The 23,934-nt window shown below is 50.3% G+C and overlaps 2 long non-coding RNA genes across 5 annotated transcripts in view; one reads left to right on the top strand and one right to left on the bottom strand.

Annotated features, from left to right (window-relative positions):
- Positions 1 to 23,934, top strand: part of Gm33262 — an 86,678-nt gene extending 62,744 nt beyond the window's left edge. Inside the window, exons 2-4 of one of the 4 annotated variants that reach the window (XR_003953965.1) lie at positions 18,544 to 18,980; positions 20,134 to 20,282; positions 23,906 to 23,934. This is a non-coding gene — a long non-coding RNA (predicted gene, 33262). Of the gene's footprint in view, positions 1 to 18,543; positions 18,981 to 20,133; positions 20,283 to 20,985; positions 21,189 to 23,905 lie in introns of those variants that run through there. The other 3 variants (XR_003953967.1, XR_003953966.1, XR_867015.3) reach the window with 3 other exon arrangements.
- Gm39992 lies at positions 14,912 to 19,259 on the bottom strand. The gene is made up of 3 exons (XR_867016.3): positions 19,020 to 19,259; positions 18,690 to 18,754; positions 14,912 to 15,202 (listed from the first exon to the last, which is right to left on the bottom strand). It is a non-coding gene; the product is annotated as a predicted gene, 39992 (long non-coding RNA).

The raw sequence follows: 23,934 nt of genomic DNA on the forward strand, positions 1-23,934 counted from the left end.
GTGGAGCTAGCTCTGGTTGTCCTGGAATTTGCTCTGTATTCTAGACTGGTTTTGAACTCACAGAAATCCACCTGCCTCTGCCTCCTGCTGGAATGCAGCTGCCTTTAATTCCAGCAGGAGGTAACCACAGCCACAGCCACCAGCAACAGCAGCTAAGCCCCACCTTTTTCAAGGGAAAACCAGAGCCCAGAGCCCTTGCTGCTGAGTGAGGGTCATTACCAGTCAGGCAATGACCTGAGAATACCCTGATGTGGCCCTGATCTTCGGTCCTGTTGGAGTCTTTGATGTGATGTCACCTCTCCTAGATGATGAGGTCGTCTGGTTTTCTTTATTCTTTGAGGAAACTCTGTAGCTGCTTTAGCATTTTAGCTATGCCAGTTAAATGTCCTTTATATTATATGCTATTATACTAATTGGTTATAGAGCTGATTTCAGAAACAGATGTAAACATTTGTCCATTAAAATGCATTTTACGGGGCTGGAGAGATGGCTCAGCGGTTAAGAGCACTGACTGCTCTTCCAGAGGTCCTGAGTTCAAATCCCAGCAACCACATGGTGGCTCACAACCAGCTATAATGAAATCTGATGCCCCCTTCTGGGGTGTCTGAAGAAAGCTACATTGTACTTCCATAAATAAATAAATTTAAAATAAATAAAATGCATTTTACAATCACTAGGCATCTGGAAGGGAGGGGGGAGTCTATGGGTGAAGAGGCTGGCCAGGGGCGCGGCTGCTTTAAAATGCTTTCGGCTAACTCACAAACAGCTGCTTATTTGTTCTCCAGCTAGAGGCAACAGACATTAAGGTTGCAGAAGGACTCTGAGAATACATGGTTCATGGAGTCCTCTGGGTTCCTCAAGGAATCTAGCCAAGGCCATCAGGCAGCCCTAGAATCTCAGGCAGATGTGCAGGGAAGTCCCTGTACCCTTAGAGCACACAGGCAGCAGTCTATGGAGCAGCATGTGTGGGAAAAGGAGGCTCGGCGAGGAGCTTTGAAAGCGGGTCAGTCCAGGAGCTTTGCACAGGAAGGAGTCTCTGCTGAGGTCGGAAGCCCTGGGAATGTGCAGGCACTGGGCCCAGCGTGGAAGTGCTTACCTAATGGACTTGGGTGAGGCATGGCAGTTGAGCTGGCGGGTGGTTGGCTGTCTGAGAGATGCAAGAGCACAGGCTTTCCCACCTTTGCCCGTCCTGACTAAGGGCTCCGTCTGTCTTGTCCAGGTCAGTGTGGTCTAGGTTGGTCATTATCTCCGGACTGGTTCTCTGAGGTAGTATGAAGAATTCTTTATTGTTTAAAGAGTCAAGTTGGTCCCTAGAAGGTGACAAGCTGGCCCCCAGGAGGTCCCTAGCCAGTATCCAGAAGGTGACAAGCAGGTCGCCAGGAGGTGACAAGCTGGTCCCAGGAGGCTCTTAGTCAGTTCTCAGAAGGTGACAAGCAGGTCCCCAGGAGGTGACAAGCTGGTCCCAGGAGGTCCTTAGCCAGTCCTCAGAAGGTGACAAGCAGGCCCTCAGGAAGTGACTGCTCCAGCTCAAGGACATCTGTCTCAAGCTCTTGCTCTTCCTGGAACTCAGGGTGACCACAGGTTTGGAAGGATTACTGCTGTTTCTGGAGAAAGCCAAGAGAAACTGTATGCTAGGGGGTGCAGTAAAGAAACTGCTGGCGTGACTCCCATGTTATGGTTAGGGTTTTTACTGTAGATGTGAGAGAGAACAGCCAGGGGTATCTGGAGGAGTCCAGAGAGGAGAGAGAAAGAAGACTGAGCCTGGCCCGCAGCCTGGGAACAGCCAGGGCTATGGAGGCGGGAGAGTGGGAGAGAATAGTGAAGAGAGAGAGATAGTAAGAGAGAGAAAATTAGAGAATGTCAGAGTAAGAGAGATAGATGAATGGATGGATGGATGGACGGACGGATGGGTAGATGGACAGACAGACAGACAGTGTTAGGAATGTGAGAATAGCAAGAGTAGAGAATAGTAAGAATATCCAGGTTATGAGGATGATTAGCTGAGCAGGTTGGAAACCCTTGAGCTGGAGGGAGCTAGGGTGTGTTGTGGGGGGGGGTGAGAAGGACGTTAGCAAGGACTTTGAAGTGTGTAACAGGTACTCCTATCACTGGGGGAGCCTGGCAGCTAGCATGGTTTTGATACGCTAATAGGCACCACAGATATATGTCAACGGAGCATCTCTTCTATCAGAGGTAAGGGAAATACCTCATTTTAGCAGATAGGAACTGGTTGCACACGTTCCTGAGGGATGCTGGCCTTTATCAGACTGCCAGAAATCCTAATATATATATTCCAGGTTGAGCTCATTTCTGGATATGTGGACTGCCCGTGAGACCTAACAGAAACAAGCTGGAAGAGAAACCACAAACATAAGAAACCCTTTCTCCCTAACTGACAAAACCTTTATTACCTTTAATATTAAATGTCAACCTTTCTCCTGGATCCGTAAGGAAAAACCAAATACTGCTGGAGACAAATTGCCATGGTTTTAAGACAGGAACTCACAGAATTATAAATGTAGTAGTACAAAGGGATAGATGCTTCACTTAAATGGACACAGTCATTTTATCTCAGACTGCAGGAATGAAAGGCGGGAAGGTAACAGGAAGGGACAGGGGTCACAGAGGAAGGAGGGGTCCTTGCATACTCCTGAGACTTGTGTGTCCGTCTCATCTGAATGTAACTGTGCATGGAGTGGATACCACACTTCCATTTGATTTGGGGAAACTGGCCAGAGAACGGCATCTTGGTGCCTGTCTCTCTGAACTGCTACGTAAGTGACATCCCTGAGTGGGTCACCTGAGCACCTGACCAAGCCCACCTCCCACACGGCTGTTGTGTGACTCATGTTTGAGAAGGGTGCTTCTCTTGCTTGACATATTTTACGATCTCCATCTGCTCCTACATGTTTGCCTTAGGGGTTTAGCTTTTGACCATTGTATGATATCTCAGGGGATGCTGGAAGACAAGCCATGCAGATGGTATGGAAACACACCCTCACCGCTGTCTTGTGTTCTATCAATTAGGCACAGCGCTGTAGATGGACTAGATAGTTTAGAGGTTTGCTGGGTGGATCGTGTTTCCGAGAGTAGGTTTTCCCCGTCGTTTTTTATTGACCCTGTGGGCAAGTGTGGGCCTAAGAGGTGTGCGTGTACTGCTCAATCTGTCTGTGAGGTTCTCAGAGCCAGAGGCAGCTCCTGGCATAGGCGGAGCAAGCGATCAATAACCATCACAGAGTGGTAGTCAGGCGATTGGGAATCGCAACCAAACAGCAGCAGCTTCTCCAGAGGCTGCTGGCGATGCTTCTGGTTTAATGTCCTTGCTGACAGCTCAGAGGACCTGACAATATGCTTATGACGCAGGTGGGGCAAACGAGAGACTGTGTCAATGCTCCGGAAGAAAGGAAGGAAGGAAGGAAGGAAGGAAGGAAGGAAGGAAGGAAGGAAGGGAACTTGAGAAGCTTCCAACAACCAAGAGGAATGTCGTCCCACAGAATGAGATGAATGTGTTCTGTTCCACAAGCAAGCACTTCCACTCGGAGTGGGCAGGGCATGGCTCCACTCACTCTGTAACTTCCGGTCTGGGTGAGCTTCTCACCTTTAAACGAAGATAATATCCCTAGGCCGGGGAGCAGTCTGGTTGGTAGAACATTTGTCAGGCATGCAGAATCCTGGGATCAATTCCTAGCCCCACATAAACCTGGGCAGGGTGGGGCATGATCTTAACTCCAGTGCTTAGGAGGTGGAGGCAGGAGATTCAGAAATCGAGGTCATTTCTTTTTTCTTTTTTTAAAAGGTTGGTTCATTACGTATATGAGTACACTGTCTTTAGACACAGCAGAAGAGGGCATCAAATTCCATTACGGATGGTTGTGAGCCACTATGGGGTTGCTGGGAATTGAACTCAGGACCTCTAGAAGAGCAGTCAGTGCTCTTAACCACTGAGCCATCTCTCCAGTACCAATTGAGGTCATTTTCATGCAGTCCATTCAAGGGTCAGCCTGGGCTACTTGAGATCCAGTCTTAAAATAAAATCAAATAGGTTGGAGAGATGGCTCAGCCGTCTCTTAGTTACTCTTAGTTGCTGTGATAGAATATCATAACCAAGGCAGCTTAGAGAAGGAAGTTTGTCTGGTTCTGGGTCCAGAGCAATAGGACTCCACCATAATGGGTAAGCTTAGCGGTGAGCAGTAGGCAGCAGGGAGCATGGAGTGGGCAGTGGGCAGCAGGCAGCATGGTGGCAGGAAAAGCTGAGAACTCACATCTAGAACTGCAAGCAGGAAGCAGAGGGAGAGCAAACTAGGAAGGCTATGGCTTTGAAACCCCAAAGCCCACTGTGGTGGTTTGAATATGCTTGGTCCATGGGAAGGGGCACTATTAGGAGGTGTGGCCTTGTTGGAGGAAGTATGTCGCCATGTAGGCAGGCTTTCAGGACTCCTGGTGTTCAAGCTCTGCCCAGGGTGGAAGACAGTTTCTTTCTGGCAGCCTTCAGATCGAGGATAGAACTCTAAGCTCCTTCTCCAGCACCATGCCTGACTAGATGCTGACAAACTTCCCTCCACCCCCCACCATGATGGCAATGGACTGAACCTCTGGAACTGTAAGCCAGCCTCAGTGAAATGTTTGCCATTGTAAGAGTTGCCTTGGTCATGGTGTCTGTTCACAGCAATGACACCCTAATACACCAACTCTCAGTGATATACTTCCTCCAGCAGGGTCACACTTCCTACATTTACCCAAACAGCACCAACAACTGGGAACTGAGTGTTCAAGGACCTGAACCTATGGGGCCATCTCATTCAAACCACCACAGACTGTAAGGAAGTGCACATCTCGCAGCATCTTCTAAACCGCGGCACAGAAGGCGTTTATCCCGAAAGCAGCGGGCGTGTCTGGAGAGTATGCTGCCAGACTATTATGAATCTGACTGAGATGTTCTTCTGGGTCCCCATGTGACAAGTTAGAAAGTCTTATACCTGCATGGGTGACACTTTCCCCAGAGCTGGAGTGGTTCCCCGCCCCCCACTCAGCCAATGCTCTATTTCTAGGACCGTCCAGAAACCATGTATAGGCAGGATGCCCTGAAGCTGGTGGGGGCTCAGGAATACGTGGCTGGGACCCCAGACGAGGACCTGATGCTCCCCCACTCCCTCTACAAAGCACTAGTAGCAGGCCTGATCTCAGGAGGGGCTTCTGAGGGTCACTGGAACTGCTCTGAGACCAAGATGGTGACAGGCATGTCCTGTCCAAAGGACAGTGTTCACAGCAGTTGCTAATCCTGGAATGGGAGCGAGAGAACTCTTCATCACTGCACACTGAGCACCTGGTGGCTGCCTCCCATCAACAGGCCTTGTGGGGATCAAAGAAAAAAAAATCAGCTATGGCAAGCTAACAAGACCATTGAATGTGATTCAGTATTACATTGCAACTTCATAATAAAATATTAATACGTTACCAAGCACTTGTCATGGCAACCCCAAGAAAATACCGCATGTTCGTCTTGTACCAGGCTGTTTTAATCCTGTGACGTGAGCTATCTGACTGCTCAGCAATGTGCACTGTTGTTTCTATTGATGTGAAGAGGTAGACAGGGTCAGAGCAGGCCTGGGTGGTTGCACAAGGTCATACAGATGTAGGTACATGGTGGCTCTGTTGCTGACCTCAGCTTTGCCGCACGGATGCCCCCCAAGACAGTTTGGGATGGGGTGGATCACGTGGTGCCCAGTTTCTCAGAGTACCACCCTGCTCAAGGATGTGCTCTGTATATTTCTGCCCAAGGTTCTTGGCGTTGTAAATGCTTTTCTAAATGTTTTACGTTATTTTAAGAACACTTTTGGGGGGCTGCTTGCCCAGAAGCCAGGTGTGGCAGTGCACCCCCATAATCCTTGGGAGGTGGAAACTGAAGAATCAGAAATTCAGAGGCATCCTTGGGTCTGTAGGGGGCTCAAAGGGCCAGCCTGGGCTACATGAGACCCTGTTAGGAACCAGAACAGAAACAACAACAAACCCACAAAAGGTCAGGACAGAAACAGGCCTTCTGGAGGAAAGACCCATAGTGGAAGTGTGAAGACGAGGTACTTGTCGGAGGAGGCACTTGCAGATGATGAGCTATGGACCTTGCTGGAGAGACCAAGGGGTCCTGAGTCAGCGTGGCTCATCCTGAGAGGACCCGGGAGGCTGGACAGAGAGGGTGAAGGATGAAGGTTTAGATGCTCAGGGAAGACAGTGGCTCAAAAATAAATGCCCTTTTGTCTTCTTGCCTGGGCCATTGGATGGGTGTTTTGGGCAGAGCCCCACAGCTGAGCAGCCTTCTTCTGTGGTTTTTGGCTTCTTTTTTCCAGTGAGAATGGGCAGGAATGGGTGGGAGTATGCCCACGTGCGTGTGTGTGTGTGTGTGTGTGTGTGTGTGTGTGTGTGTGTACATATGTACATGTGCATGCTTATAAGTGTGCACACGTGTGCATGCATGCATGTGTGTGTATGTGTACATACACTGTGAGTGTGCATGTGTGTGCACAAGAGTGTGTGTGTATATGCTTATATGGATATCAGGAAAGGGAAGACAGCTCCAGGGCTCAGTGCTTGCATAGGTGGAGATGGTTTCAGGAATGATGGAGGGAAGGTGTTAGTTGGTCTTCCTGCCAAGGAGATCTGAGCAGAGGTTGGTACCCATCCCATCATCCTGTTGCCCGAGTCACACTGGAGAGTGCTGTCCACATTGGCATGATGTTGCTTGGGTCAAAACGAGAGCATCTGGAGCTTCTCCTGTCCCCTCAGCTTCCCCCTGGGTTGGACAAAGCGACACGGTGATGGCTGAGGAGACAGGGTTTCCTGGTCGGCAGTTAGAGTGGCTGGCGACGGGGTCTTTCCCTAAAGATTTCTCCTTTTCTCATCATCTGGCTTGGTCTCATTATTACATATTTCTTTCAGGGAGGTGGCAGTAGGGTTGGAGCAGGCTATGACCATCCAGGAAAAGCTAGGGGCAGTGGGGTCTTCTTGGGTTCCACTGCTGACATACTTGGTGACGTCCTGTGGGGGGCCCGTTCTGTTTCCAAAGTTTGGTTCTTCTTCCTGGATGCCTGATGCTTCATTCCTTCTCGGTAGCCATCACTTTTGGATCTTGTCTACTTTGTTTCTATCTTAGGCAAAGCCCTGACACTGGGAGTCCAGAATCCAGCTATGTCTCGTGGATGGGGGATGTGCTGTGTGCTGCTCTGGTGTCTCTAGGGCACCATCTGTCAACAGCAGCCACTCTGATGATCCTAATTGACATGATTCTCATCAGGCATCTGAGGGCTCCTCACTGGGCTTCCATGGTATTCAGTCCTTTAAACTCTGAACAGAATTTAGGGAGTGACCATGGCCACTAGTAGAATTTTTACTCAAAGACCTGTGCGGGTATGGGTGTATGTGTGTGTGTGTGTGTGTGAGTGTGTATGTATATGTGTGTTGTGTATGCATGTGTGTATGTATGTATGTATGTGTATATGTGTGTTGTGTTGTGTGTGTGTGTGTGTGTGTGTGTGTGTGTGTGTGCCCATGGGCTTGCCAGCAAGCCTGTGATGATTTGTATATTCTTGGGCCAGGGAGTGACACCATTTGGAGGTGTGGTCTTGTTGAAATAGGTGTGACCTGGTTGGAGTAGGTGTGTCACTGTGATGGTGGGCTTTAAGACCCTCACCCTAGTTGCCTGGAAGTCAGTCTTCTTCTACTAGCAGCCTTTGGATGAAGACGTAGAACTCTCAGTTCTATCTGCACCAAGCCTGTCTGGATATTGCCATACTCCCACCTTGATGGTAATGGACTGAACCTCTGAACCTGTAAGCCAGCCCAATTAAATGTTGTTATTTATAAGACTTGCCTTGGTCATGGTGTCTGTTCACAGCAGTAAAACCCTAACTAAGACAATGCCCTGGGGATCAAATGTTGCCACACTCACCTAGCTGCCTCCCTGCCTTCCCACCTCCCCAAACTCCTCCCTGTCTTCCTGCCTTACTGGAGATTGAACCTGAGTTCTCACACTTATATGGCAGACAGGCACTTTACTAACAGAGCCATCCTCAGCCCTTGGCAGGCAGTGCCATGGGTATGTTTGAGGTACACTGTGGGTCACAGGCAGTAGAGATTGCTCAAGCCACACCGTGGGGACAGAGGTGGGGTCCTTTCAGTGGCAATTCTCCTGGGTGGGACTCGTGATGAGAGACCATGCTTGCTGTGACCAGTGTTGGGGTGTATCTTCCTTTACCGTCCAGGAGGGAGGTGTCGTCTGATATGGTGAGTGCCTACACCAGGGTTTCTGATGTGACTGGACAGATCTATAGGTGTTAGTACCTCTTAGTGTTTCCTGTATGATCGAACACATCCACATGCAGCGTTATTTTTGAGAAGACCAGGCTAACTCCATGACAGGCTTCAGATCAACAGCTCAGGAGACTAGGCCTAAATCTGTTTCCAAGAACTGGGCAACAGCACTCAGGAGGCAGAGGCAGGCAGGTTTCTGAGTTTGAGGCCAGCCTGGTCTACAGAGTGAGTTCCAGGACAGCCAGGGCTATACAGAGGAACCCTGTCTTGAAAAAACAAAAACAAAAAAAAACAAAAAAAAGAAAGAAAGAAAAAAAAAAAAAAAAAGAACTGGGCAAGTCCAGACAAGTCCAGGTCTCAAAAGTTGCCATGCCACCCGGCCTGAGACAAAGACACCGAGTCAACAACAGTTTCCAGACTTCCTTGGCAGCAGTTTCCAGACCTCCCCAGCAACAGTTTCCAGCTCCCCCTCCCCCCAAAAAATGGTTCTGAAATGTCCCGAGATATAGAGTCAAGATTAAGATAGAGGTCACCTCCCCAGAATTCCCCTAATGTGCTTTAAATCGGGCATATGAGCTCACTTTGGGGTCTCTCCATCTTGGTAAAGGGAGACGCCAGCATGCCAGACTTCTACAGAATAAAACACTCTTTGTGTTTACAAACGATTTGAGTCCAGGGTGTCATTCTTCGGTGACTCATGGACCCTTACAATTTATTAGTGCAGATGAGTTATTGATCAGTTTGAGTCTCGGGTGTTCTGGCCCGTGGTTCTGTTTGTTTGTGTAGTGAAGATGCCACCATTCAGTCACCCAGGCCAAAGCTGTTTCCTTATAAACTGGAGTCATTCGAGGCCAGATTCAGCCTGAAGCTGATTTGCTGTGTAACGTTGACTCACCCAGAGCAGCCGAGCCTGCAGCCTCCAGTGGGGGTGTGTTTTCTGTCACCACCCTCCCCACCTGCCCTAGAGGACACTCGAGATGGTGTCCTTGGGACCAAGTGACTTTGGAGAAAAATGGTCTTGTTTCTGTCCTGGCCCTAGAACCCTCTCCAGGTTTTGGTGTCCTCAGGACAGAACAGGGTGACAGCATCCTGATCTGGAAAAACACTTGGTAAGGAGTCAAGAAATGTGTGGGGGAGGGGCAGGGGAGATGGCCCAGTGGGTAAAGAGCTCCCTAGGCAAGTGTGAGAGCATTCAGATCCCCAGACCCCGTGGAAAGGAACCGGGCAAGGAGTCACATGGTTGGAACCCCGGTGAAGAGGCAGATGGATGGATCTGTGGGCCACTGCTATCCAGCTCAGCCAAGCTTACTCAGAGAGGTTTCTAAGGAGGAAGGACAGCTGAGGTTGACCTCTGATCTGGGGTGGTGGTGGTGGTGGGGAGAGGGCTATTGCCTGCCAGCACGTGGCTCCAGGCCATCACACGTGGCTCCAGGCCATCACGTGGCTCCGAGAATCACGTGGCTCCCGGCACTTAGAAGGTATTTCCTCCTCAGTGTCAGATCTCACCACTTTCAAGGTCAAGCTCAGGCGAGCTGTGCCCATGGAGTGTCCAACAGTGTGTGACCGTCCTGGCTAGGGAGACTGTGGAAACTCCTACATCAAGCAGGCCTCGGCCCTGTGGCAGCATTACTGTGATTTCTGTGTGACACGCCGGGTAGCGGGCCACGTGGCGGCTGCAGAGGCTATCGGCGGTGTTATCCCTCACATCCACCTCCTCGCTCGCCCAGATGCCAGTTCCAAGTCACGGTCAGCTTGCTGGAGACATCTGGAAAACCCTGGACCTGTCACTCCTGTCACCCCACCCCACCCCCCAGCAGCCTAGCCTTTGCTAATCATCCCCCCCGGAGACCTTTTTAAGAAGAGAGATGACTGCGGTCTGCCTTTTCCAAACCACCGTGCCTCTCTGCTCTGATCAACTGAGCTTTGCAGCAGATGGAATTCCGTGGAGGTTTAATGTGAGCGTCGGGAGCGGCTCCCAGAGAATACTGCAGAAGGGAAGCAGAGGTGGGGTGGCTTGCTCTCTCTGCGTCTGTGTGGTAAAATTTTTCCAAAGAGAAACAGCTTGGGCCTAAGGAATTCCTAGGGGGACACTTTTGTGAGGATGTCTGGTGGTACATATGCCAAGAAGGGCTGGGATCTGGACAGTCGATGGGGCTGTCACTGAGATGGACAGATCTATCACTCTCCAGCACGCCAAGGGTGCGTACAGGCAAGTCACCTCCGTGGATCGTCACAACGTGTTTTGTGAGGGAAGAAGTCAGGTGGCTTTGGGGACACAAGTGATTTCAGCCACCATGCCGAATCCAAGGGGTTTCTCTCCTCCCGTCCTGTGCAATGGTCTCCAGAAGGGTGGAGTCGCTGGCCTGCCTGTCTCTCCACTGACACTTCACAAGTGTTTATTCTAGCAGGTGGCTTCTGAACTTTGTGTGCCACCTTATCCCCTACCGGGACAAAGGAAGAATTGCTCTCCCCTGAGCGCCACGTGTGGAGTCACTGTCTGTAGAATGTCAGCCACCAAGTCACATGACATGGGGGTCATGGAACACGGGCAAAAACTGTCTCCAGGGATGATTGGAGGGAGGCAGTCAAAGAGGTGGGGGAGGGGAATTACAATGTGAATGACTTTGCGGTATCTGTAGAGGACAGGGAGGTGAGGCGGTGGCATCGAGGGGGCTGTTGGGCAAGCAATCTACCTACCACTGAGCTGCAGGCCCAGACTCAAGGAGTCACTATGTAGCCCAGACTGGCCTTGAATTCACAATCCTCCTGCCTCAGCTTTTGAGTGCTGGGGTGAGTTGAGGAGGGGTGGGCAGCTAGTCCTCAGGAGCTGTGCAAGATGAAAAGTGTCACCACAGGAGACATGGAGAGGAGGGAGGGGCTGCTGGGCCTTTTCTACTGCATTTCATGATGTGTGAGGAGACGTTTCCATCCTTGGCCTCTCAGACAGTCCAGGATAAATAATTTAGACGATTTTGAATAATTGAGAGACATAAAGGTCTTTATTTCATGTTGACGTGCCCCGTGTTTTCTGAGTGGGTTACCCAGGGCTTGTTAGTCAGGAATGGCACGTGGCGCTCCCTCCTTCCCAGTGCACCCCAGCTGGTCCCTCCCTCAGGATGCCATGGGCGCTTGCGACCAGCCCTGCCCAGCTCCCAGCCCCTTCTGTGGTGCACCTGTGACAGGCACCCATCCTCCCTCTCCCTTCTGCCTGACACCTTCCCTCCAGGTCGCCATCAGTCCAGAGCTGATCTAATAGAAGCTCAGGCCAGCCTTGCTGGCTCCAGGCTGTCCTGCTCCATCCATCCTGCCTCACGAATACAAAGTACTGTGCTCTTCATGCAGCAAAAACACAATGCCGCACCCTAGGCTTTGCAGGCAGAAATTACCTGGCCCAAGATGACCTCTTTTCTTACCTTCTGTAAGAAGGTAAAATTTTCTCCCTGAACACCTCAAGATCTTTTTTTTTGTTGTTGTTGTCATATTCTGAAGATAAAGTCTCAGTTTTGTTTAGTTTTTAATCTTTTTGTGTGTGTATGGAAGCTTTACTTGCACCGATATCTGTGTGCTGCATACGTGTGGTGCCTGTGTAGGTCGGAAGATAGCATCCCATCCCCTGGAACTGGAGCTGTAGACAGTTGTGAGCTGCCACATGGGTGTGGGTCCTCTGGGTCCTCGGGAGGAGCAGCCAGTGCTCTTACCCAATGCGCCATCCTTCCAACCCCAGATCCCAGTTCTTTATCCCAGCACACCCCAGCATGTCTGCCATCTTTACGCAGCTCATTTCCCCGGTTACAGCCCCTCAGCCTCAATTGTCAGCCATTTCCTTCGCAGGACCTTAGCACTGGCTGTGTCTCCTTCCCATGGTGTCCTCAGCCTAGTTAATTCTCGGCTTAGATAGCAGCAGCAGACTGCACGCTGGTGAGCAGAGGGGAGGGTGGCTGGTGCCTGTGGTGGGGATCCCTACAGGGGCTATGCTTGGCTAATTGTTGAACTAATCTTTAGCACTTGGCCCCACCCACTTGCTTCTGCATGTCTTCTGGGAAGAGACAGGTGCCCTGAACATGGCCTAGAGGGCCACAGCCCAGGCCCCATGCTAGCTGTCTCACCTTTGCCCACCTTCTTCCCTCCTCCCCTCCCCTTCTCTCCTCCTCCCCTTCCTTCTCTCCTTCTTCCACTCCACTTCCCTCTTCTTCCCCCCTCATCCTCCCCCTCCCCTTCCCATCTCCTTCCCTTCTTCTCTCCCCTCCTCTTCTGACCTCCTCTCCTTCCCCTTACTACCCCTTCCCACCTCCTCCCCCCTCCTCCCCTCTTCTTCCCCTCTTTTCCCCCTCCCCTTCCTTCCCTCTCCCTCCTTTCCCTCCCCTTCCCTCCCATCTCCTTTCCTACCCCCTCCTTCCCTTCCTCTGCTTCCCCTCCCCTTCTCTCCCCCTTCCCCTCCTTCCCTCCTCCTCCTCCTCTTCCCACCACCGTATAGGTCAGCCAGAAGAGGAAGTCAGAAATGGGGGTCTGAGGTCTACTTTCCCCCCCTTGAGGCATCTTCCTGCCAGGCAGAAAGGGAGAGCAGAACTAATAGGATCTGGTCTGGTTGGGAGTGAGTGCCAAGTACCAGAGGGGCTGAAGGAGAGAAAGCCTTCCTAAGGAGTCCTAGGCAAGGCTCTTAGGTGAAGGCCTTCCCCGTGGCGATCTGTAATGAAGCAGCCCTCTGAGACTATTCTTGCTTGTTCATATTGCTTTATTTGGTGGTGGATGTGAACTCATGCCCTTTTTGGGGGTCACCAAGGAAGGGAAGGTTATTATTGGCTGGAGGCTTAGAGCACTGAAACTCCTCATTATCATGGGGAGGCATTTCAGGAACCTCAGGTGCTATCTGAATTCTTGTTGGGAGAAAGGAAGTTGAACCTGTAATCTTAATTAAGACTACATGGCATTCTGCAGATAGAGGTGTGGGGGTGAACTCTCTGGATAAGGTCAGAAGGAGAGGCCCTGCCAACGAAGGGAGTTCTCCATTATGTGCTGAGTTCTGGAAGCCTATCTGATCAATGGTAGACTTCAACCTTAGTTAGCAGTTTTCCCACAATACACAAATGTGCACACTCACAGGAAGGACTCTGTAAGCACAGACCCATGGGATATAGACTGGGCATGGCCACCCCTGAGACCTGCTGGCCCGTGTGCCCAGTCCACAGTCTTCCTGTTCTCTCTACGGGGAGAAGAGCATCAGGTAAAGCTTAGCATTTAGGACCTCTTGGGGCTCTCCTTCTCCTCCCCCTCTCCCTCCCCCTCCCCCTTCCCCTTCCCCCTCCTCCCCCTCCCCCTTCCTCCTCCTCCTCCTTCCTCTTCTTCTTCACCAAACTGACTCTATTGCCAGTGCGGTCCACCCTGTTGAAAGAGTATACTTTCAGTTCAGTGAGTTTTAACGAATATTAACACATTCATGACTGTCACTTTAAATCACGATATAGAACGATTCCTGCAGTCTGGAAAGTTCCTTGTGTTCTATTGAGGGTAGGTCACTGGCATGATCTTTGATATGCTTTTATTACTAAATATTAGATGTACTCATTCTGAAGCTTCATGTAGCTAGAATCACATTCTCTCTCTCCTCTTTCTCTCTCTCTCTCTCTCTCTCTCTCTCTCTCTCTCTCTCTCTCTCTCTCTCCCACTTTAGCTCAGTGACATGGTGAGGTTTGGTTGCTTGTCTTTGCCAACCTTCTTAGGCTCTCGCTGTGGCTGTGTAGCTGCACGTCATGGTTTTAGTTCACATCTTTGCATGTTTGCTCACTGTAGGTAGAGATCCTTTCCTGCAGTGTCTGCTCAGGTCTTTCTGGGCTTGGGAGGATTCATTCTATGTTATGTATCCATTGTATGAGTCAGGATTCTCTAAGGCAGTGGTTCTCAACTTGTGGGTCATGACCCTTTGGGGGTTAAATGATTCCTCCACGGGGGTCACACATCAGATATTCTGCATGTCATAGCAAAATCACAGTTATGAAGTAGCAATGAAATAATTTTATGATTGGGGGTCACCACGACATGAGAAACTGTATTAAATGGTTAGGAAGGCTGAGAACCACTGATCTACTTGCTGACAGAAGAGCCAAAAATCCAGTTGTTCAGTTTATGAGACTGGATGTGTCAGCTGTCCCAGTGCGGAGCTGGTGGCCCGGAGGACTCCTAGAGAACGGCTGGTCCTCAGTCTATGTGGCAATTACAAGGAAGCGGCTCTAATAACGGTGAAGAAATGCCTGCCTCAGCTGCAGAGTAGATGAACTCGCCAGCAAGAGTGAGGGCAAGCAGGCAAAAAGCAGATGCTTAACTCTTCCATGTCCTTTCATGTGGCTGCCACCAGAAGGTGTGGCCTGGGTTTAGAGTGGGACTTCCTACCTCAGATGACCCAATCAGAAAAATCCTCACGGATGTGCCCAGATGCTTGGGTTTTAGTTGATTCTAGATATAGTCAAGTTGACAAGATTGGTGTCACACTTACCTCTGGCAGCTATAGACTGTGAGGACCAGTCCGTCCCGAGTGGTAGCTTGCCTTTTCTCCTCTCTTTGTCTTCTATTTCTGTTTGCTTGCTTGTTTGCTTGCTTGTTAATAATAGGCCTTTGCCAAAGCAGAAGTCACTATTTTTAAGAGAATCATTACATTTAAATCCACTTATACTGTGTGTTGTGGGCACGGAATGCTGCAGTTCTCTTGTGGAGGGCAGAGACCAGCCAGAGGGGGTGAGCTCTCTCCTTCCACCAGGTAGGTTCTGGAGCTTCGTCCCAGGCTGGCAGCGAGCATCGTCAGCCACTGAGCCATCTCTGCTGAAGGTTCAGTTGCCGATAGAGGTGAGCCTAGCCCTTTCTGCAATGTTGGCTGGCACCGAGCATCACATTTTAAAAGGATCCCATGTACCTGCCATGGAGGGAATGGAGGGACGACTGCTGATTGAATTCATTCTGAGCACAGTAGTGACCTGCCTGTCCTTGAAGAGGCCACCTCCCCACACTCCTTCTACCACTCAGAGGCCTGGTCAGATGGCATCTCCTGGTCCTGGTCCCTTCTCAGGGTGGGCTAATGATAGGGCTCCATCAGTGTGCGTGCATTGAGGATGGGACAGGTTCATTCCTATACCAAAACACTGAAAAACAAAGCTAAGCCAATATTTTCCTTGTACACTGGGCGCGTTTCCCCCAGATTTCTCCTGGGGCTGAGAGTCTCCGGAAACACTGCCTCATAAATATTGAATCACGTCCTTACCTTCTGCGCAGGCCCCTGGCAACTGCTTCCTAGAAATGAATTTGGAGCCGGGCAGTAATTACCCCTGGAGATGTTCGCTCAAATCCGAGAGCAGATTAAATAATGAATAGGAATGTCATTTGTGTGTTCCAATTTAGAATCCCCAGCTCATTCTTGTTCTGGATGAAATTGAATGTCGAGAGCCATGGGGGATCATTGGGTCCGGAAGGAGGGGCCAGATGGCCGCAGGGCTGGGCTCTGAGCATTGGGCTCCCGCTGCCCCTCAAAGACCAAACAGGGAGCAGAGTTGTGGGAAGGATACGTCTGTCATACATACAGTGTTAAGGACCTGCCCATGCAGCACCCAATGCCCATCTTTGTGACAGTTTTCTCTTGGAGAAAAATCACTAATGGGGGCTGGGGGGGGGATCCACCCATTGTCCTCCCAAGGCAAAGGTAGTTGCTGTTAGCATTTTTTCCTCTCTTTTTTTTTCCTGCTTTATTTTTTTAATAACTTAAGGCCACAGCGTAGACACAGTTGTGTCTCCTGCAGAGGCCTGAACCATGCTCAAGACACACAAGCATTTTAAAACCTGAGTGTGTGCATTTCTCCAGTAGCCCCGGGGAATTCCCGTCTTATTGTGTCCCCTGGGTGCTAGGTGCTGGGCCACATGGTAAGCACTTTCCCTCCTTATGCAACCTGTGCCATGTTCAGAAGACACCCATTCTTTCAGGGCCTGAACATACAGACCCTGGAGTGAGGCTGTGAGTGGGGTGTCACCCTTGGGAGTACGGGCTCTGTATCCCAGAAGCTGTGACATCTTGGATGAGTTGCTTCCCCTCTCTGGGCCTCCGTGATATATAGCTGAGACTCTAGATATATAAAAACTAATAAAATGCCGCCCCAGAGGAATTTGTGGTTCATCTCCAGTATCAACTTGATAGGATCTAAAATCACTCCTGGCCAAGCGCTTGGACATGACTGAGGGATTCCCTAGATTAGGATCATGGGGGTGGCAGGACCACTCACTGCGGGTGGCACCACTCCTGGGATGGGGTCCTGGACTGTATACAAAGGACAATACAAGGGCTGACAAGATGGCCTGGCAACACTGAAGAACTAGTTTCAAGTCACACCGCACATGTCTGTCCTGGGATTCGAACTCAGGTCCCCTGGCTTGGTGGCAAGCACCCTTACCCAACTTGACAACCCTCTACCTTACACGTTAACTGACCCTTAGAGGTTGGGACCAATATGACTGCCGTGAATGAAGAAAGTGAGGAAGAATTTTGAGGAGTTGATAGACTTCTGCAGTCTCCCATGTTCTGTGTGACTTGAAGTGGTTTCTCAGTGTTGCCCGGCATGTCTGAGCTTTGGGAGTATTGAAGTCCTGACTTCATGTGCATTATATCTGGTGATATGTGGGTATATGTTACGTTTGGTCTACAGACAGTGAGTGCCTTCTGCGAATGCCCACATATCCCAGCAGTCTGGGGCAAGGACACCTGTTTCCCACCGAACCGTGTTTGCCCCAGATCAGCTGACAGTGCCCTGTGTATCCACTGCTGACTCTGGCCCTTTCCACGGATCTGTGAATGTGGCTGTCCCTTTGCCAGGCGCGTTTGCCTCTGTCAGTTGTGGGTTCATAGTGAATCTTGAAGCTAAGCTGTGTGATCCCAGAAACTTTTCTCTTCAGACTGATTCGATCTGCCCTAGGCCTCTCCTCAGCACCTTTTATTTTTATTTTAGAGATTACTATTAATATATTTGAATGGATTTTCATTTTTTATTTGACAAATGGAAATGGTGTAACTGTCGGGCTACAGAAAAAGTATTCTAAAGAGAGACGTGTATTATTCATCCCTTGACTGTCAAGCTCTTAAGATAATGGACCCCAGGAGACTGAAATCTCCCCGTGCAGGAGATAGGAGAGGCTAAAGCCCTGGTGCTGGCCAGTGGAGGAGCCTGTCTGCCAGGAAGACATCTCAACAGTTGTGACAACTTGTGGGACCACTTTCCAGGAGAGCTTAAAGCTGAGATGTGGGTCAGGACTGAACCTTGGCTAGAACTTCTTTATGAACAATGCAGACTTCATTCCATCTATTTAAGCCCAGCCCTTATGCCAGGTCTCCTAAGACTGGGGTCGGGGGAGGTGGTGGACCCCTTCCCAGTGTGGCCACATTGCTTTCATTTCTTTTCACCATTACTGTCTCTTTAATCAGTGTGGTAGAGATGGCTGCCTGGACCCGGGTGGCTGGGACCCTGTGCTGGCCAGTTATAAGTCAACTTGACACAAGCTAGAGTCATCAGAGACGAGGGAGCCTCAACTGAGAATATGCCTTCATAAGGTCTGGCTATAGGCAATTGGTGTGGGAGTCAATTGTAAGTGGTGCCATCCCTGGGCTGGCAGTCCTGGGTTCTGTGAGAAAGCAGGCTGAGCGAGCCATGAGGAACAAGCCAATAACAGCAGCCCTGGCGGCTTCTCATCAGCTCCTGCTCCAGGTTCCTGCCTTACCAGAGTTGCTGCCCCCTCCCTTTTGATGACTAACCGTTCTATGGACTGAATATGAAAGAAAGTCTTTCCTTCCCCAGGGTAATTTTTTGTGGATGTGTTACTATGTTTCATCACGAAAATAGTAACTGTAACTAAGACAGGCTTTGACCCTAACCCTAGCAACAATAATACATACTTGTAGGGTCTAGTGAGGCACTCAGTACATGCATAAAGGGTGCCACACTGGGGACACAGCAATTGTCATAACTGTCACCTGAGATGTCACTTCTTTGTGTTGGAAGCATTCAGGCGCTCTCCTAGCTCTTTTGAATTTTATCTCAATTGCTTGTCGGCCATAATTATCCTACTGTGCTGTAAAAACAATAAGTTATTTCTCCTGCCCATCTGAACCCTGTACCCATTAGCCACCCTCCCTCCATCACAGGCTCCTAAAGTCCCGCTAACCGCTATTCTATTGAATCCTTATTTGAGATCGTCTTTTTCTTTTTTTTTTTTTTAAAGCAGGAATTCACCTTGTGGATGACAGAGTGTGAAGAAAGGTGGGCTGAAGATGTGATTTTTAAAGTCTCCAGGGCTGCGTGATTACAGGCTTGGGGGAGAGCAGAGGAAGAGGAAGAGACAGATACACATCAAGGGACCAAACTCACCCATGAAAAATGGGGATCACTGTGGATTCTGCCTTTAGCTGACTGTGCTCTCTTGGAACTCCAGCCTGGAGAAGGAAGAGGACGGTTACAACGTTCCTCTCTGTATACTGTCACCAAGAAGAGTGTTGGAGGCACGGAGCTCCTGACTGGCCTCTGGCTGAATGACCACCTTTGGAGTACTAGGGTGGATCTTGGGGGACAGTGGAGGACTCCATAGCTTCTGGCTCTGCTCTATCCCTGGCTGTCTAGCAGCTATAACTAGAGTCAGATAGGCCTGAATCCAGTTACCTGGTATATAGACTTGGCCACTCTTGGCCTCAATTTCCTTACCTGTACAGTGGGGACAGCAATGTGTGTTTAGAGTGTGTGGGGGATTAAATGGGCTAGTTCATGTAAGGTACTTCTTGTCTGGTATGTGGTGTGCAGATGGGTAGCCTCATCAGGGGTCTTACAAACAAACAAACAAACACCAGCACCTCAGGCCCCTCCCAGTATCTCGGGCCCTTCCCAGCATTGTAGGCCCCTCCCAGTATCTCAGGCCCCTCCCAGCATTGTAGGCCCCTCCCAGCATTGTAGGCCCCTCCCAGCATCGTAGGCCTCGCCCAGTATCTCAGGCCCCTCCCAGCATTGTAGGCCCCTCCCAGAATCTGCACCTATGGAGTCCTCTTGGGATACACACACACACACAGACACACACACATACACACACACAAGCTGGGACTGGGTGTCCCTCAAGTATCTCCCACTTTCCCTGCTGAGCCATTGTGTTTCCAAGACAGCTGGGTTTCTCACGGTCTCGTCCCGGCCTTCTCCACAGGCTTTCCCTCCACCTACATTGGGCAATACTCAGAACACACAGCAGTGGGAGCTGCCAGGCTCTTGCGGCTTTGAGGCGTTTAACTAGTCTAGGGGATTAAGCCTGAATTCCCTCTTTTCACGCACCCGCCCCCACGCGGAAGAGAGAGCTCTGTGAGCCTCAGCTACAGTTTGTTAACATTGGTGACTAAATCGCCCTTGGCAGCTTTGCTCTTTCTTTTTAAAGTGCACCTACGGGAGCCCGCCATCAAAAGAAACCCCATGGTGCTCGATTGTGCAAAGCAAATAATTGTAGGCTAATTTGCCCATTTACAAAGCCCAATTCTTACATATTATAGTTTTAGAACAAAACCAGTTAAGCTGTTGGAAGCTTGAGTTCTTAATTAGCTATTCATAATCTCTCCCCACCCCTAATAAAATAAGCTGCTTTTCCTGGTCTTGGGGTGGAAGAACAAAATTTCATTAAATGTGTGTGTGTGTGTGTGTGTGTGTGTGTGTGTGTGTGTGTGTGTGTATACTTTTAAGGTTCGTGAATCTTGAGTGCATGGCTTACATAGGAATAGCCTGTGTTGACTGAAACATGAAAGTTCATAGCATCCCATAGCTTACATGTCTGCTTCTCACCCAGTGCAACCCCCTCAGAAAGTACCTGTCTCTGATTTATCTGGCAAGGATGAATTTTCCTGTTCTTGAATGCCACATGGTGCGGCAGTGGCTTGGGCTCAACACACGTACGTCTCTTCGTTGGTCTTCTTCTCTGCCTGCAGACGGTGAGTGGTAAGTCAACCCAGTTCTATGCCTGCTGCAATGGGTGTAGTGGTGGAGGCCTGTCATCCCAGCATCAGGAGATTGAGGCTGCAAGATCACCAGTTCCAGGCCAGCCTGAGCTACGTCAGCAAGACCACTACAAAAACCAGAAACTGCTTGCTGTGTTTGGTGCTGGCAAGTGCCAGCGCTGTGTGTCTTGTCCATCATAATTCCAAAGCCGCAGACTTGTTCATGTTGAGCTTACGTTGACGTTATAAAACAGTGGCCAGACGGGGAGCTGTATTTCCATTAAGAATTCTAAGAAAGGACCCAGGGTATCACAATGAGATCATAAAATTCTTTAGCCCAGGAAGGAGTGCAGCAGGAATCCTTCGTCACTGCTACCCAGGCCGTTCTGACCCAGCTGGGCAGGAACTGCAGGCTCCTTGGTGCCAGGAAGATAACGAGCAACCCAATAGCCTCTTTTTAAAACTTAAGATTTATTTATTTCATGTGTACGAGTGTTTTGCCTGCATGTATTATGTGTGTTCATCACATGCGTGCAGTGCCTGTGGGGCCCAGAAGAGGGCTTGGGGCTCCCCTGGAGTTGCAGTTATGGAAGACTGTCAACCACCATGTGGGTGCTGGGAAATCAAGCCCTGTCCTTTGCAAGATGGCAGATACTCTTACCCACGGACCCATCTCATCAGCCCCTCTTTTCCTTTCTTACTAGATGTCTCTTAGAATGTATAATGGAGAGGACCAACGCCAATGAATGACATGGGATGTTCCTATCAGACAACACAATGGCTGCCGGCCTTCGATTACATCCCCTTGTTCACTGCAATGATCTATAGGAACCTAGAACACCCCTCCCCTCCAATTGCAATTTGGGGGAGCATTTACTCTGGGCAATTAGAATCCATGTCTTCTCCACTGTGGCTGTCCTCATTTGGAATCAAATAATTTAACTGTTTCCATACTTGCTGCTCACTGGCCGTTAAGGGAACCATGACAGTTACTCCTTGGGGGTTTTTGATGGCTGTCGTGGTCCACATCCACTCTGCCCCTGGGCGTGGTCTCTTGGGAAGGTAGAACTCGGGGAGTTTGACTGTGCTTATCCCACGTTGCCTATGGGATGGGTGCTGGGCTGTTTGGAAGCTCCAAGACACCACCCTTGGGATGGGAAAGCACAGTCTGAGATGTGGGAAAGCCGGAGCTGGTTCAGGGGTCCCCGGGCCTGCAACGAGGCTGGGCTTGTGGGGTTCTCAGACTCTTGGACACCCAAGCACTGCTGGGAGTCATGTTAGAGCCAAGCACAGAGTCAGGGGTGGGGGGGGGACCCTCAGGCTGGGGACAGCATCTAGCCCTGGGGTTGGGGGAAGAGGAGAGTTCTGCCTTGTCCCAGTGGTGAATGTCCTTAGCTTGGCAGAGGCAAGTTGGTGTCTGGGGCAGAGAGGCCTTCTACGGAAGAATTAAACCGAGACTCTATAGACCAATGTCTTCTCCCTGGCTCCCACGGTGGATCTTGATGAAAGAGACAGTCCATGCTTCTAAACTGTTTACTGGTTGTTCATGGTGGAAAATGGATTCATAGCATACCATCCCCACATCTCAGGTATCCCTGAGATTAAATACCTTTTGCAGGGAGGAATGTCTGGGAAGGGAAGCTTCTTGACTAAGCCCTCCAGGCCTCTAGGCACCCCATTAGCATGGAGAACTCTGTTCTGGGCCTACATAACCACAGGTCACATTTCCCGATGTGAGGAGTGTGGCATGTTTTCCTCGCCAGGAATCTGGCAGGAAGCAGGGAGTCACCGAAGTCTCCCGTGTGTGCCCACCGAGTCTCCGGGTCTCAACCTGCTCTGTCTTACCACGCTTACTGGCATGGCTTTACTGTCCCAACAGGTTATGACTCTCTAGACTCTTGTCCTGGTTTTAGAATCAGCCTCCTTTGGGACACAAGGCTTAGGGAGATGTCTTTATTCATGATCTTGAAGGAGATGGCCAGTTGGGCTTCACTGACCAGAGTGTAGTAGTGCTAAGCAAGTCCCACCACATAATCGGAGGCAAAGGCTGGGTGGGCTTTGTATCACTGGGATGTCCTGGTCCTCGCAGAGGCATGCTTGTCTTCATGACTTCATGCTTTCTCAGGTGTCAGCTTTGCCTCGTGTTAAAGAGAACATTGAGGTATAGACCTGTGCTACAGTTTATGACATCACTGTCCCCTCCCCCAGGCTCGGAAGTGTTGAGTGTCCAGCCCTGGTTCTATTTGGAGGTAGTGGAACCTTCAAGAGGGGGGAATCTTGTGGGCCTGTATACCAGAGGCTTTCCACGGAAATCTCTGGCCAGGCCTGGTACGAGGGTTCCGGTGAAGGGAAGTGAATGTGGGCAGGGAGGGGAAGTTTCTTCCCTGCTTCCGCTGTGGTGGTCACCTCCACTTCTATCCCTGCAGTGCCCTAATTCCATGCTGCCCTGCACTGAGTTGGGTTGGGTTTGGCCGAAAAGAAGCCAAGTAGCCAGGGAGGAGTGCGGCAGAGCCTCAGGAGAGCTTCAAGAGAGCAGATCTCTTCCCAAGTGTTACAGCTCTTAGGACAAAGGTCTCAGACGACCGACGGAGTAGTTCTCACACACCTTTTATTCCCTGAATAGGACTTATATACAGTTTGAGGGATGATTCGGGGTTTGACAGCAGGTGCTTCCATTGGCTTGGACTGAGAGTTTGGGGAAACCTTGTTTGCATGTGGGAGGGCTTGGGGCAGCTACTATGTGATTGATGCCACATACCTCCCTACAGAGGGGCTGTGGGATGCTGTAGCTACTTGACAGGAGCCAGGTGCCCAGGAGGTGTGGCCGAACTCCTGCTGCCCCATGCAGGTGGAAATCACCACCCTTCAGGGCTCCAAACCTTTGCTTGACCAGGGACCAGGTGTGCACAGCCCACCACCCCACAGGACCTAGTTTGGGAGGTGAGGGTCATTGGAGATATGTTCTTGAAGGTGAATGTAGGGCTCTGCCTGCTGTGCTTCTCAGCTGTCATCGGGTGAGCAGGTTTCAGGTCACCCACTGTTGCCATGATGATCTCTCACCCAGTTCCCTTCTTGCTTTCCAAACTCATTTAACAGCGCAGAGGGTCCATCACTGGCTATCTTCTTTTGGACCATGTGCAGATTGTCCCTGGGAGGGATCCCCTTTACACAGTACTTGCAATGGTTATACAGCAGCTTGCCTCTACCCTTGGAGAAACATGGGTTGGTTGGGGTCGAGAGAGGGAAGGCTCTGATTGGCTGAGACAGTACCTGGGAGGAGTGATGGCATCTGAAGGGCAGAGATTAGAGATGGTGAATATGTCCCCAGGGAGGGAGAGCCTGCCCCTGGTGCAAACAGGAGCTTCCTGAGAAACGCCAGCTCTGTGAGGGGAGTGGAGGTGGCCAGCAGCCAGAGCAAGAGTGTGAAGATGCATAGCTGGGACTTCATCTTGACTTGGTGGTTATTAAACTGTGTGTCAGGTGACACCTTCTCTAGTTTTTCTGTGCCTTTGTTTTCTTATCTGTAAAGCAGAAGGGATACAATGTATGCCCTCCAGTGGTTATGAAAGATACAGCCATGACAGTGTGCCTAAAGAGACCATACCCGTGTATGTATTCTCCTAGTGGCCTTCAGATGAAGATGTTGAACTCTC

The sequence above is a fragment of the Mus musculus genome, chromosome 2 (genome assembly GCF_000001635.26).
Source record: "Mus musculus strain C57BL/6J chromosome 2, GRCm38.p6 C57BL/6J".
Classification (NCBI taxonomy): Eukaryota; Metazoa; Chordata; class Mammalia; order Rodentia; family Muridae; genus Mus; species Mus musculus.